Source organism: Pinus tabuliformis, chromosome 2_2, assembly GCF_031772625.1.
Source record: "Pinus tabuliformis cultivar Carrire ecotype Pingquan chromosome 2_2, CPIR1, whole genome shotgun sequence".
NCBI classification, from domain to species: Eukaryota; Viridiplantae; Streptophyta; class Pinopsida; order Pinales; family Pinaceae; genus Pinus; species Pinus tabuliformis.
In genome coordinates, this window is record NC_142300.1 from 259,851,283 (window position 1) to 259,869,270 (window position 17,988).

A 17,988-nucleotide genomic window follows, 5' to 3' on the forward strand; every position below is an offset into this window, starting at 1 on the left:
GCAAATTTCCTTAGAAAGATGGTGATATGAAGGCATACCTTCAGATCGATGTTCAATGAAGTCCTCGTTGTGTTGCTATAGCTCTTGTTCTTCTAATCGCTTGTACCTAAAAACAACATGTAGAGAAACACCACAAACGTAATAGGAAACAACCAAACAATCTACTTGAAGAGTCAAGGAGCCTCAAGCTATCGATATATAATTTCAACATGCGATATAGGAAACAAGCTATTGATTTGTATTAATATAAATCAAAGTAAAACTTACAACCAAGCCTTGATGTCATAAGCCTCCTCAAAGGGTCTCATCGCCATGTCTCCGTAAGCATTTACTTGTGAACCATCTACCAAGGGAACAAATGACTCTCTCTTTAGTTCAAAAGGTTGATGCTAGAAAGCTCTCAAACCAACTCTACTCAAACATCTCTCAAGCCAAAATACATGTGAGGCTACTTCCACACTCCAATAACACTCTCTACCTCTACTCCTCACTTAGAAATTTGAAGCTACCAAATTACATCTATCTATCATCCAGTTACATCCAAGCTAGATGATCTCATTGATGGAGGAGACATTTACAGGAGGGAGAGGTTCCATAAGAGATGGGAGGAAGAGCTTATCTCTTAGGGAGGTTGCACAAAAGGTGGAACAACTATCCTAAAGGAGAGAGGCAAGACCATTTGACCCAAAAACTAGCCTTAGGATTGCCCATGAAGTAGTTTCATCTCGAAGCTTCCTCAAGTTGTTGAAAAGCTTGCCAAAAGTGGATCTTCATGGGTGAAAAAAAGGGATAGAGTGACGACTTCGCTAGGGCTAGTGAAAAATTGACCATCTTCACGGGTAGGACAACTTCTGACCTGCGACGATCAAAAAACTTAGGTAAAAAGGGGTCTACTTCAGGGATAATGAACTGAAACATTCTTCCTGAGATTACAAGGAAGGTATTGACACATAATTAGCAACATGACACGAAGTAGATGTCAATAATATGGATTGGCAGTGTTCGGGATCAGGGAATGTAGGGTCGGTGACAAATTACTATGTAACAAGGGGTGTCCTAGATTTCTTTCGAGAAAAAAAAGAGGCTTGTTCACTTTGAGTATCAAAATTGTCTTTGAGACTAAGCATACATTTCTCAAATGATATAGCTTCATCAAAATCTTCTTAAAGAGTTTCCTTTCAGGCTCTTTTCACCCACATGGAAATGGTAATAGGTAAGGCTTTAACATAATAGGAAACAATAATATTTTGAGTCAGCATAAAATCAATGGGGATCTTATTTTTTAAAGCTAGGAACCTCACATTAAAACATTTGATTATTTCTTTTGGATCCATTTTCATGTTGGAGAGTTCCATTGCCAATAATTTAGGAGTTTTTTCTTCACTAAAGTTTTCAAGTAAGATAACCTCATATTGACTTCAAGATGTAATACTGTGAGGTGTTTGGGTGAAATACCACGTGGATGCTTTCCCTTAATGGTATAATGAAATAGTATGTACAGAACCTCTTCATGTTGTACATTATTTTCCTAAGAGCTAACATGGATTTCTTGATGTGTTCATCTACAAGTTGCCTTGAATTAGGCTCATATTTAGGAAGAAACTTACGAGGATTTTTTGGAAAAGAGTGTTGATGACCTATTACAACAACTACATCTAGATCAAGCCAAGTTGTAGTACGATTATTTTCCTTATTATTGGCGTGGTTGTTTTCCTAGTTATTTACCATACATGGTGAATTTTGTTTTGGATTTGTTTGATGAAGAATGCTCAGATCTTTCTTTGTTAGAAGAATATTCACTATAAGAAGAAGATGAAATTGGTGTTGAAGATGGTGGAATAGCTCCTCTTGATGCTAGTTTAGGTTGTTCTTGTGTAGTTAGAGGTTCAACAAAGGGTAATTATGGTTGTTGCTAATTGGGATGGGCCTATTGATTAGGGTTATATGCTGATTTGGATCAACTTGAACAATCAAAATATCATGCAATATTTGATTAAATGTAGTTACCTTTTAGGAACCTTTTGGTGAAGGATCAAACACAAGAGGGTCATCAAGTTGTAAATCAACATGTGAGGCAAGGTATCACGATAACTATTCCTTGAAATTCATAAATCTTTCTATTTTGACTTGAGTTTTCAACAAGACTTACTAGTATTTTTGAATAAAACCAACAATTTTAGAATGGAATTGGGAATGAGTAGGAGTAGAGGGTTCACTAGCAGTTTTATTAGTGTGAGAAGGTGGTGCTAAAACCAAATTAGTTTGAGAGCTAAAAGCAGTTTCAGTCATATGACAAATTGAATGACTACGAGTGACAACTAGGGAGTGAGTGGTTAGAGGTTTCTTATGAATCGCTTTAGTCATTAAATCCTAATTAGGCCTCCTTCTCAACACCATTTGTTGACTTATCGAAATTACCACTTGTCAACAAGAGGAGACGGCTCAAACCTATTGATTTTTTAATTGCAATAGATACATGAACTAATTTTTGAAATACTGATAATTACTTTAAATGATGTAGGTTCTATTTTAAAAATTCTAGTTTATCATTAAGCAATTAAACTTCAGAAATTCAACCATAAAAGAACAAGGATAATATATATCATAATTCACAAAGAGAAAAAAATATTTACAGTGGGAAAACACAACAACCTTTTCCTTAGAGAAATAATTCAGTTCAATAAGAGATACATCTAACGCAACTAGTCAACTATGAGGTCAAACTAGCGAACAAACTATGTTTAAACCTGGTCAAATAACCCTCTTTTCAAGTAAAACTTCCATGCTTAAACTTCATCCCTCCTTTATATATCTAGGCCAAATTTTGGCCTATTGTAATATGCCCAGAAACTTAGCTCTAATGCCCAGAATTTCAGCCTTGCTACCTAAAAATGGCTACCCAATATTTTATAGGAAAGTCACACGTGTAAAGTCAAAAGAAAGAGAAATAAATGCTAGAGATGAATTCGCCCTTCTTGTCCTTCTTCATCCTTCTTCTCCTTCACTTGGATGCCCAAAAACTATTTTGTCTTGTGAAAAGTCGAATGGTGGCTTGAGGAGGAGGTCAAAAGCTCTTTATATAGTGATCTTCATGTTTGCATGGGTGTTTTTCTTCACTGGGGCTGACGTAACTTCAGGGAGGGCCAACTTGACATGTTTGGAGCCAAAAATTTGAAATTAAAATTTTGAAATTTTCTCTTTTAAATATGACATGAAGAACATTCCTTACAATAATTATTTGAAGGGTTAACCAATGAAAATGATATGAAGAACAAGTCTTACAAATACATTATATATTTCAAGGGCTAAAGCATAAATTATGAAGACCAACCAAAGCTAAAAAATAAATTCTCCCTCTTAGCTAGGGAGGTGTTCATAATGACCAGAAAAATGTTCTTTTGCTGACAATTTATCTAAGAAAAGGTTATATCAAATCATCATCATCATTACCATAACTAGGTCAACAAATGTGACATATGGTAAAATAGTAACATCAATCAATTACCATAATCTATTCAAACAACCTTGACACATGGTAAGTCAACATCATCGACAGATTATCATAATTTGGGTTAGTACCCTAGACCTATGGTATATCTTCACCATACTTTGAGTCACTTCTTCAAACACATGGTACATCATTTAGCATCAATTCATCACCATAATTTAGTTCATTACATGACACATGGTATCTAAACTAGTCTTGGTTCACCATCATTCGGGTCAATATATTTGACACATCGTGAATCTCCAAATTCCGCACTCTAAATGAGTAATTTTAGGTCTGATGCTAAATGAACATGATTCTTCAAGACCATTCTTCCTCATTTAGTTCAACTTACTAGACATAGGAAGAATGATTGTCTTTTGTTAGACCATTCTCCCTAATTAGGGTCAATATACTTAACACAAGGAGAATTTCAGTCCACGATGCTATCTCATTAGCACTCCCTCTCATTAAGATATGCATTCTCAACAATTCCAATCTTTTACCTGAAGTATACAAAATTCACTTTAGACAAAGGCTTTGTAAGAATATCAATTATTTGAACATCTGTTGAGACATATTAGAGCTTCACTACTCTCTTTTGCACGATGTCATGGATGAAGTGGTACTTAATCTCGATGTGCTTTGACTTGTCATGGAAAAATGGATTCTATGTTAGCTTCAACCAGCTTTGATTGTCACAAAATATAATGGTCAGTTCAAGAACCTAAAAAAATAGTCCTGCAAGTAACTTTCAAAGCCACACTACTTCACAACTATCTAAACTTGCTACAATATTGTCTGCCTCGACTATACTGAGTGTGATAAATGACTGCTTCCTTCTAATACATGAAACCATATGTAACGCCCTTCTCCCACATTTACCAAAGTTAATCGATCCGTTAGGGTAAACATGTGACAAGAGGCTACTATGATGTGATTAAACTCCCCATGTACAGTTAAGGAAGTGGAACTGACAAATCAAAACTATTATGACCTTCCACACATGTTACATAACCTTCATGAGCTAACCAACGCTTCTAGGAGACCAACCCATGAGACAACTTGATATTTCACTGATATGGACCCCCAACTACTCCCATGAAAACCCAGGCATGCAACTGAGGCCTTCCAGTCACTCCCACAACAAGTCATGCCAATGAATATGGATTTTTAAACTTGTTTTGAGCCAACAGCCAGAGATTCTATGCCACTTCTTCAGGTCTAGGATTCAAGCCATTGCCCAAAACTTCATAAAAATTTTAGAAATGATAAATAACAATGGAATAAGGATACTAATGCAATCATTGGTACAAGTACTTGATCTAACCCCTACTAACCATGACATGTATTTCATCAAACATGTCACAAATATGCAATCTACATGTCATAACAACATATCCGAGCATAGGGGTCTCATACTTATCTGAGATTCGTAAAGAAGCATTGTTTCCTTATCACAACAAATTCATTGTCATATATTAGGACATATATACATTTTACATTCATTTTCACATCAAAACATGATGAGAGCCATACATCAAGTCTGTCATAAAATATACTCATAACCAACATATAACCAACAGAAATAACAATGATATAATAACCATAAGAATCACATATGGAACAATATATTTACACATGAAATACCAAGGAGAATATGCTATTATAATGAATGAAACATCCAACTAGGTATTAGACTTCCATGAACCACCCGACCATAAATTGGATAAACGAAATATTTATTTCATCCAATCACCCCCATGCCATATTCCAAGCATTAATGTGGGACTCAAAACCAAACTAGGTTTCCTCAGGATTTACAACAATCCCCACCTATTCACTAGGCCCTAAACAAGCATGGATGCTAGCAGATTTATCCACCAACATTGTGAGGAATTTCCTGTCTCCTAGTCTTTGGGCTTTACCATATATCCCACCATAAAATGGTTGAGGATTCCTAGGCATAATCAAGACTCCACCCTCCAGTATTTACTGTATATCCCGTTATTCACCAGTCAAGGATTCCTAGAACTAATCAACGGCACACACCTCTAGTATTTACTATATATCCCTCCATTCATTGGTCAAGGATTCCTAGGCTCACCGAGGCACATAAAATCCAGCTTTACCAAAATCCCACCTTCTCCATTCCAGGGACTCCTATGCCTTGTGTTCTTTCTTTAAGAGACCACCTCAGTCAGTTTTGAAATGATCCAGCAATCCAACTCAACTAATTACAAGAGAACTCATCACACCATGGCTATCCACAAATGGAAAGGCAAGGATGAAGAACATTTTCACACCTGGAAAAACCCATGCAAATGATAGAAAGAGAACCAAATACAGAAATGCATGTACCATGCATGCCAAATCTAGCAAGGAAATCACATATGGAAATCAATACCTACAAATAATCTTGCTGTAGTTGCTTGATCCTACTCTTCCTTGATTGATATTTTCCTTCTTGGTACTTCCTTTGCTTTCCTTGATCTAATGCTAGAGTGCTCCAAGAATTCTTTAAGTATCCAAGAGTGACAGAGAGAGAGTAGAGGGAGACAACTCGAAAACTACATTGAAGAAAAGCTTATGAACTGATCCTCACAATTCTTTTTATCAATGAAGCTTCTATTTCCTTCAATTTTCATTATTTTCCTTCAATTTCATCCTCACATGAAACCTGGGACCTTTCACCTTCATTTTCTCCAATTTCCATTATTTTCATAAATAAAATACTAATTAATTCCTCATGCCTTTCCAAATCCTTTATCATTGCATTTTCCAATTTCCTTAGCCATAATAAGCCAAATGAACACCGTCTCAGATTTTCTCCCACCATTTAGCTTGGAATATGTGCCATGACCTTTGTCTTATATTTGTTTACATGAATTTTTAATCGGGGATGTTAAAAAACCGTCCCCCTTGGGGAACATTATCCTCAGTGTTCAATGACACCTATAACCAACAAGACTGCTGAAAACAAAGCATACTTCCCATGGAGCTTTATAACCCAATGTGTTGTAGTATTTACAATGAACAACCTGTTGAAAACATGACAATCTTACCATTTACTGGAGATTTATAACATAGCTCATTGTGCTATTTACAACAAACACCACATATACTTATGCACATTTTCTTCAACCAAAAAACAACCATAATGTTTATGGAGATTTATAAATCCATCTTGATATAGTATTTACAATAATATACACATATGCACATATGAAAATTTGTTTTAACCAACAAATAAAATGATACAATGACTTCACCTCTAACAAGGGAATATAGAGGATCACACCTACACCCTCAAAAGTAGTACGAAGTCACATCCTCCCCAAGAAGTCCAAAATCCACTACCAAAGTCAAAGTTGAATCCAATGTCCAGTGCCAAAATCCCGAACCACTTATCCCCTCAGTGAACAATTACCAGCTCAGTGTTCCAAGGAACACTCCCAATGTGCATCTGATTCCATATGAAAATGCTAATGACCAAACAAATCCATTCCCTGACCTTCCATTCTCTGCTACATAGTCCCTCAAGAAATCTTTTGACCCCCTTCCATGCAATCGCTCACCTTCCATGTTTCCCGACATTCCCTATCTTGGGTGATCCATCCCTTGGCAAGGTTTCCACAGATTGGAAGGTCCAAAAACCAAGGCATATCCCTGCATCAAAACCATCATACCAGTCATATCATGCTCATGGAAATCAATGGACACTATTGGGTACTAGTGTCCCACAACAACCCTGCTCCTGAAGTGATTTACCAATATACTACTTCCTATTCCAATTCCTTTTTCCACTACTGCTAATTCTTGCAGTCAATTTCAACGTCCCGAACCAAACATTTCCATGCTTTCCTGTACCAAGAAAATAATTTCCATTAGACTCAAAACAAATTGAAATAAATCCAAATCATACCTCATTGGTATCTCGTCAATGAGGTGCACTTGCAATTTTGTTTACTTCCTATCACAACAAGATAAACTAAATCTTTGATCAAATAATTATGTATAAACATATCACATCCGGTTAGCTCGAAACACAACCATCATAGATCAAAATCATGAATCACATGCAATCATCATAAACCAAAATCATAGATCACATGTAACCATCATAAATCAGAATCATAGATCACATGCATAATAAAATTGAAATAAAATACTGATACTTATCCTTTTTGTACACACACCAGATCAGTTGCCACACTAGGAAATTATCTAGGGCCGTCACTACTCTTCAGTCACGTAGACATACACATAGTGTAGATCACACATATACATCCACACACAGTGTATGACACCACACAATACATACACCTATACCTGATATACATCACAACACATACGCCTATACCTAGTGTAAAACACAACACAATACATACTCCTACATCTGGTGTACAAAAAAATACACATACGCACACATAGAACAACACAACGAATACACATGCCATGATTCCATGACTACACAATGCATATATGTAGTACCACACGTACACAAAACTATACAACATGTTCACAACACAACATGTACAACATGCACATAATACCACATGTACAATAGTACCACATGTACAACATGTACACAATACCACATGTATACAACACCACCTACACAACATGTAGACAACACCACATATACACAACAACACCTGCATAATGTGTACACAACACTACATGTACATAACACCACCTGCACAACGTGTACACAACATCACACGTACACAAAACCACATGCACGACATGTACACAACACCACACGTACATGCCACCACATGCACAACATGTACACAACACCACTTGCACACAACACCCCATGTACAACATGTACATGCAACCACATGCACACAACACCACATGTACAATCATAGAAACAACACCACATGTACATAGCACCATAAGTACAACATGTACACCATGCCTTATGTACACAACACCGCATATCAACATGTGCACAACACCATCTATACCCAGCACTGCATATGCAATATACACACAACACCATATATACAACATGCATACAACATCATATGTACACAATACTACATATATAACATGTACATAGCACCATACATACACAATTCAATATATGCAACATGCATGCAACACTATATGTACACAGTACCGCATATACAACAGGCACACAACACCATAGGTACATCATGTACAATAGATACACAACAACAATACTGCACACTCATAATCCATAATGTCTCTAGTACACAACCTTACTTCTAGTATCTTTACATTGTTTATGCTTGTCCCAGCATGCCACAAAGCACACCGCTTTCATTCTGCTGATGTATCCATTAGCATAGTCTTCCCATAACATAGACATAGTATAATCACATAATATAAACTCATAACCATATGATACTAACCTAGTATATTTTTTAGGACTACTCTTCCCACTTGATTCCCCATAACACAATGAATCTCTTCATGCCATTCACCTGCATAAGCAATCACTCCTCCATAAGAATGATCCCTAACAACCTCATCAGACAATGACATAGATACATACATATATACATATATATAAACATTAGCATAAAACAATCATGATCCATGATGACCTTGTCAGACACGACATACATACATACATACATACATACATACATACATACATACATGTATACATATATAGAAATCAACACAATCATGATCACAACATGATTACAAGATACAATAAAGTCAAAGTTAAGAGAACTCCCTTTATTCGTGCACAACATGCACAACATTGAGAAGAACTGTTCCCAACATAGCTACGGAATTTGACACCTCAAATCCATTTAATTTACCTTTCCTGATTACTTTTCTCATGACTGTCCTACCAACGTCCATTTACATCAATGGACCCAAAAAATCCAATTGACTGCCATACTCTTGCCTTCAACTTCCTTTATACATGCACCGAGCTTCATCCAGGTCTTACATCACCTGTTGGGTATCATTCATATCTTCCTGAGCTCTATTAACTTCCTCCTTCCCTACCAATTCCCAAGACCCTCAAAGCACAAAAGGCAAGAACAAGAAAAAAACAAGAAGAAAACCATGAAAAACCAATAACAATACGACAACACAAACAAAGTGTTATGGCCATATACTAGACATAAGTGAAACTAAAAATCAAGCAAAAACAAATCACAAAAAACCAAAATCACAAATAAACAACAACAGCATGATGCAATCCCCATGGTTCCCAAGCTTCCAAGGGAAATCTCAACCTGAGTTTTCTTCAAGATTTCATAATAGTCTCTTTTGCCATGCAATCCCCTACATCCTACTTTCATAACCACACAACTATCAATGTATAAATAAATATAACAATATATTTGTTATGAAACGAGCTCGTAACAATATGGGCACTACATGGGTACATCAATATAATAAGTGGGTTAAATACTAATAACAATAAGGGGTTACACTAGTAGTATAGGGGCCTAACAATATTGGTTACCTTATCTTGTTGTATCAAGAAAGTTTCCCTATAATTGAACACGTCCATGACATCTCTCAAGGGACTCCAATTCCCTTGAAAGATCCAGATATAACTAGAAACCAACTGTTATACTTGCCAAATACATGTTCATGAATCTAACACATCCACATGATGTCAGACAAAATCAAGGTTAAGAGGACTTCCTGTGTTCATGCAAAGCACTTGTTCATTTGGAATTGCGGCTTCCAAACATATCCAAAGGAATTCTCACCTAATTCCTTTATTTTACTCTTTTACCTTGTTGCAATTGAGTCTTACTATGTACTGTCACATCACCCAACTGTTATTTATATAAGCACATCAACTATTACCCTATCACACTGATACAAAGCATGTTGCCCTGCAACTGCTCACACATGTCAGTCACACGTTCCAAAGATGAAGACATCATGTATACTAATTTGAAATCAACCTTTACCAAGATGAACAATCATGTCATAATCTGTAATCCACTTACAGTCATTAATCATAATACTATAACTAGCACCCACTTGCATTCAAGTGAATATGAGTTGTCTCAACACATATGTGTTAGTGGAACCGTCTCAAAACAAGATCATTACTTCATTCAATATTATAGACACATACTCATATCATGCAAGTAATCAAAGATTCATACAATAGATAGATGACATAATAGACACCAAACACTCAAACACCAAATAAATGACATAATAAAACATTCAAACACCAAATAGACAACATAAGAAAAATCATACCTTAGTGTATCTCAGGGGAGGTTATCTTGTCTACACAATCAACTTTCTAGATTAGCATGGTATAGTTTCACAACACATCAACTCAAACATAAATAAGGTCATGATATCCATAACAATAACTAACTAATATGTTCACATCATAAACTCATAAACAATTGTCATTCATGCATAACAATCACATATGAAAAGTTAATCTAAATTAGTATGACATAATATCACAATATATTAACTCATACTTGAATGTCATAGCCATAATCATCTGCATAGGTCAATCCAAAATAGCACAAAACATAATAACATCAAGACCTCAACTGCACTAACCATAATCATCAAGTACATGACAACAATGCATACAACAACATGTTACTATCATTCATGACTATTCGACACGTGCATATGGCTACAATGATCAACTAGAATTTATCATACATGTACCCATAACAAAAATAGAATGAAAAGCATATAAGTAACCCTAATGCTTATAAAAACCATTAACCACATTCCTGCACGACAAACATACAAACCTATATGACTATCTATTCTTAACCCAAGGTCCAATGCTGCAACCTCTCTTTGATGATTTGCGTCTCCTACTATATCTCATCCAACACATTAGCATCATAACAACCAACAAAATCATGATGACACAAACTACATACTGTTAGGACCTAAATTTACCTCAGGCTGAGAAAGGTAGGATCTAGGGTAACATCAAACCATGCTTAACTTGGTAGCTAGCCCTACCAGGTCGGGAGAGGGCTCTCTCCTTGTCAATTTTAGCAAAATATGATCAATGAGGGCTTGAGATGAATGATATGAATACTGATGTTAGGCTAGGTATGTGTGTAAAAAATCTTGATTGAATATAATGATGTTTTGTTGGCTCAAATGGAAAGGAAAATTTTGGGTCTTGGGAATGAGGCTCAGTTTTGCAGAGGTCTCAATGGGGCAAGGTAGGCAAGTTATTTGATACTTCAAATTGAATGAAATGGAGAGATTTAGATAGGTGAGGAGTTGAAGAGGGCAAGAAAACCTCAAGGATCCTCTTCAAATAGCTGAAAACATCAATAACTAAGCAAACCCTAAGTAGAGCACTTCAATTTCAATGGATTCTACCTTTATCCTTGTTTGTTTTAGTTAAGAAGAAGCAAGAGAGATTATCACATACATAAAACACATATAAACTTAAATTTACAGAAGGAAACACAATATCAAAGCAACATGCCACATGAATCTCATAGAGTGTTGCAAACCCTGGTCTATTCCTTAGCCAAAACTGCTGAGAAAATGTATACAATGAAGCTCCAAGCTTTCTCAAAATTCCAACCATGCTAATGACTGAAAAATTACAAGATATAGGCAACCAACAACTCATCCTAGCCTCTAGGGGTCATGCTCATAAGATTAGGAGCTATTCCAACAAAATCTAAACTGAGAACTAAAAAGTAGGTAGTGGAATAGCTTGCCTCTAAAAACTAGGAAACTGATTCATTCAGTTACAAACTACATTTTGATGGATGAATCTACCTCTAAAAGTGAAAATGTAGCATAATTACATCAAAATACATCAAGTCATATTAAATTACATCATGAGTTTGACATCTGGAAGAAGAAAAGTCAAACTGTCAAGGAACTAGGCAAAAAACAAAGTATACTTGGTCAAACTGAGCAAAATTTCCCCTATGCACCGTGCTGAATTCTCTATGCATAGTGCCTGTTTACAGCCACTTTTAGAGGCCTTCCTAGTGTCCATATTTTCTCCAAGTGGGCTTGTTGGAAAGGTCTACCTATCTACTTTCCAGCACAAGTAGAATTTTTGAATTTATCCTCCATTTGCCTCTCCAAAACTGAGTTCTTCCAACACTACTTCCTGTGTGTCAAAATAGGGGTAGTAAGGTCATTTTTTGAATGTTTTTGACCTTTTCGAGGGCTCAAAACCTGTTAAAATTTCTTGGCCATTGGTAGGAAAGCATATTTTTCATGCAAAATCCAAAAATTCTGAGTTTTTATCATTTAGAGGCTCCCATCAAAAGCGAGCGCCAGGTGGCGTGGCGCATAGGGTAGAAAATTCTGTGTTTTAGCCCAAAAATTTCAAAAATGCAAAAAGTGTCCCAATTTTTTTGGAATTTGGGCTGAGTAATCTCCATCAAGTGTTGTGTTGGGCCAAGGAATCCTCAGCCAAGATTTGAAGTTTATCTTGTGCTTTTTGCCTCCTCGATCTCTTCTTCAACTTGGCTTTCAAATTCCTGATTCTTACCTTGCACACTTTGTTTCTCGCCAGGTAGTTGTAGGCCATGTGCCTCAACATAGTTTTCTCATTGTTGACCTTCTCCAAAATCTTCTCCAAGTGCAAGTTTGTTCTTTCAAGCTAAGATTCACGATCAGCTTGGATTTCTTGTTCAAGTGTTGTCAACTAGGTTTTCCTCTTCTTGGTAGTTTGTCGTTTTGCCTTCATGTTTTGGAGCTCCATGATGATTTGCTGATATTCCGGTTGTTTGTTCCTCTACTCCAAATAGTTAATTATCCACTTGGCTCTTTCTAGATTGACAGACAAATGATAAATATCATCTTGCTGCTCTCGAATGACTTCTTTGAGCTTTGAGCTTTGTGAGCCCAAATCTGTGTCATCATCCTGAATGAGGATGAAATTTGCCTCTTGACCTCCTGATGGTCTCTTATCATGCAAGGGCTTCTTACCCTTGTCCTGTACCTGCTCTGCTGATGGTGAAAGCGAGACCCCTTCCACCTCGGGTGGAGATAGTACTCGTTTTGATGCTGCTGCAACTCGGCAAGTGAAGTGGGCTCCTCTCATATATGTTTACCCCCCTTGTGAGGTCTCCTTGGTGCATGTATTTCTCTAGGAGAATCATTGAGTGTTTCCTCATCTCGGTCATAGGAAGGATCAGACTCCACGTTTGCCAATGTTTGAGTTTTCTTGATGAGTAGTAGGAGATTTATGGTGTTTTTAATTTTCTGCCACCAAGGGAAAAAATATATGAGGGACTATGGGGGAAAGGAGTGTGAGTGATTTTGGGACTGTTAGGACAGGGTTTTGTTTGGGAAATAGTGGACTGGGTAGTGATATTTAGGCTTTAAGAACAACCATTAGGGTTTGGGGGTTTATGGTTAGGATTTGGGAAAATGGGAATTGGGGATAGGGGTAAATGAGTTTTGGGAATATGGGAGTTAGGGAATGGGGTATAGGCTAAGAAAATGAGTGGAGAAGTGGAAAAATGAAGGAGTGGAAGAATGAAATTGGTAGCTAAAATGACCAATGCAAACCCTAGGCAATAGTTTCTTGAGAAATGGCAAGGAAGTAGGGTTTGATTTTTCTTTTACATAACCACCATAAATTGTATGAAAAACTCCTTCACTGGCAAGGAAGAGATCTTAACTTATTTGCACACTAGAAGAGTTGAGCGATTTTAGGAATTTGAGGGAGTTTTGGAGTGAAATGAGCTTGGCAGCTCTATGTGCTGCGCCTGTTATATGCACTGAACCAGTTCAAATTAACACTGGAGACCGCGACCCTATGCGCCGCGCCTGTTAAGTGCACCGCGCCTCCAAAATTGTGTATTTTTTGCTGCGATTTGCTTCCTTTTCCCAACACGGCTTTCCACTTGCTCAATCTTGCTTCTTGGAATGAAAATGAGATTTTTATTTGGGAAAATGATTTATATACAAGAGCTTTTAATTTTTGTTTCATAAAAACCCACTTTTATAATGTTTGCAATGTCACTTTGTTTTCACCTCTGTTTTTAAGTAGTTTGCTTTACTTGAGCTTTTTGATGAACCAAATGATTCGATCTTTGTTTGCCTTGCAGGGGATGGAGCTACTGATGCTTGGCAAGGTGACCAGGGTTGCCACTGAAGTTATTACACATGGAAAAAGTGAAATTACATCAAATTTATACATAAAAACATAAAAAACTCTATTTTTCCTCAAAACAGGGTTATGAGGAAAAATCAATCATTGAGCATGTGATTATAGAAATTATTGTTGTTGAAACTTTATTTATCCTCCTCATGCACCTGCTAATCTTTATTGAGCATTTTGAAGACCTTTTTGACGAAACCCTAGACCTAAGACAGAAAACCCTAAAAATAGCTTTTGCAGATTTAAAGACAAAAAATGTCTGCAGATGATCTAGATGAATGAAAATGGGCCAGCAGGTAAAGGAGATGAGGGAAAATGTATGATAAGCCACTACTGTCAGATGATCCATGATCATAATGGAATGTAGCTGACCGAGCGAGACACCTAAAATGCAATGCAACAAGAGAATTTGATCACTGATGGAGGGATGAAGATACCGACACTAACATTGGCTCCAATGGGGATGGTAGCTCCTTGGAGGTACCAAGAACTACAGATCTCTGAAAAAGTAGGCAGTGCCTCTTTCATTGGGTTATGGATTCAATAACTTTGAAAAACCAAAAACCAATTACTATGAAATTTTGACTCAAGACTCATAGTTGAACTGACTAACTCAAAACTAAAACAAGACTCTCAAACGCTAAAACTAGACACTTAGCTAAAACTATCTTTAAACTGAACTAACTAAAACAAAAAATGACTCAAGACTGACTTAACTAAAACAAGTACTTACAAAGCTTTCAGAGGGTAGCAGTCCATAGAGATTTGAGGGCTTCAAATCATGACGATAACTACTTTCTTACTGATTAAATATGTACAATCATGTGAAGTGGGCCTTCCAATGTAACCAATCCAGTAGATGGCTACATATTGAAATTCTGCTCTCACTTTTCCCAAGCAGGTATAACGATGTACATGTAGGCAACTCACAATAACAACTGAAACCAAGGCTTATGCTAACAAACGAGGCAACAATCATCATCTCTAGTGCTTGCAAAAGAACGCTGAAGGGATCTTGATAATCTTGAAGCACTATCTTGTCTTGAGATCCAGCAGCAAAAATACAAGTACTCCCTTCATTTTGATCTGAAAGAACAACTAGTTGCTAAGTGATAGGAAGGAACAGAGAGGCATAAGCTTCTGCTATCTGAGTGTTAGCTGTAAATTCCTTAGCCATGAGAAATTCTGGCATATTGTCTCTCTCAAGCTCATATCCCTCAATTTCATGGTCTAGGTTATTCTTAAACAGAAAACAATATTCAAGATCATCAAACATAACAGCCTCATCATCTTCATGAAAGAAAATATTATCTGTTCACTGATCTATAAATCTAATTTCAGGATTGTAATCATTTTCAAAAGAGGAAGAAGTTTCACTCACATGTCCTTGATCATGTGCACATTGCAGACTTACATTAGCTTGGGCTAGAACCTGACCTTTCAGGAGTAGATCTATTTCATCTTCGGACAAAGCAGATAATGCTTTTTGTTTTCTTTTTCTCAAACAATGATTTTCTTCATGAAATAACTTTTCAAAACATGAAAAACCTGAATTACAGTCCTTAATTCCCTGATCTTTTGAAATTTGAAAACATTGTTGATCATCTTCATATGACATGGAAATCAAATTATCATTTACCACTGAGTTATTGAAAGAAGATTTTTCACTTACTTGAACAAAGATCTCATCTTGTTTTTCATGAACTGACTAGATTACCTCCTCATGAAGGCTTTGTTCTAATGAAATGAGAACATTTGGATCAATAACTCTGTCTTCTTCATTCCAGATGATCTCAACAACACATCTCTCCTTCATGGGATTCAAAACAAGGTAGTCTTGATCATCATGATCTGAATTTAGATCTGAAATAACTGACTTGACTTTATCACATTCTGAAATTGAAACTTGACTTTCTTGCATACTGTCTTCATCTATGGACAAATCTAAAATAAAAGCCTCTCCTTCATCATTTTCCATGGTAGTAAGATCTTGATCCAGCTGCAAATTTTCCTGCGCATCTTGATAAATATCCTCTTTATGCTGCTGAAATGGATTTTCATGCAAGGCTTCCATGATCTCATCGTCCATGAAGTTATCATCTTCATAAATTCTCTCAAGAGTTTCAATAAAACTATAAACATGTTTGCAATAGTTCTGAACTAAATTTAATGATGGATAAGATTCTTTATACCTTTCAAAGAACATGGCATGAAAATCCTTCAGACAATAAATACAAGTAGGCGGCAAACTTTCATACCAAGATCGGGCTTCACCTTCCAGAGTGGTCATGAATATCTTCATCAAGCAATCTTCAGGAAAATCAACCTTCAACTTGTGAATATGCATGTGAAATATAACCAGATGTAAAGCAACATCATTCCTATCATCATCTTTAAACATAGGCAAATTCCTTTGCCAATTTACCTTAGGAATTTTATTTGGAAGACCTGGAATGTGATATCGGCTCATGGGAGCATATCTTCGATCCAGCAAAACCATTTTGATAACAATGACTTCACCAAGAAATTCTTCAGGCTACTGATTCTTGAAGAGTAGAGTCGCCATAAAAATTCTGAACCTTGGGATTCTTCGACACTGGAGTCGCCAGGTGAATGATTTCAGCCTTCTTGTGTCTGATCGTTGTCCACCATCAACAATCAGATCTAACTTGATACATGTACTAGGGTGATCGTTTAGATCAGATGTTCAGTTTATAAACTAGACCGGAGATTGACTGACGCAGCATTCATCTACTTTCGCTAATGCAAAGCAAGAGCGTTTCGAAGGCTACCTGGCTCTCTTCAGGTTTCGTTTGTAGTCTACAAAGCCAAACAATGATAATAAACTTTTCGTCCCCAGTATGGTCGCCATGATGTTAGGGCCTAAATCTACCTCAGGCTGAGAAAGGTAGGATCTAGGGTAACATCAAACCACGATTAACCTGGTAGCTAGCCCTACCAGGTCGGGAGAGGGCTCTCTCCTTGTCAATCTCAGCAAAATATGATCAATGAGGGCTTGAGATGACTGATATGAATATTGATATTATGCTAGGTATGTGTGCAAAGAAGCTTGATTGAATATAATGATGTTTTGTTGGCTCAAATGGAAAGGCAAATTTTGGGTCTTGGGAATGAGGCTCAGTTTTGCAGAGGTCTCAATGGGGCAAGGTAGGCAAGTGATTTGATACTTTGAATTGAATGAAATGGAAAGATTTAGATAGGTGAGGAGTTGAAGAGGGAAAGAAAACATCAAGGATCCTCTTCAAACAGCTGAAAACATCAATAACTAAGGAAACCCTAGGTAGAGCACTGCAATTTCAATGGATTCTACCTTTATCCTTGTTTGTTTTAGTTAAGAAGAAGCAAGAGAGATTATGGCATACATAAAACACATATA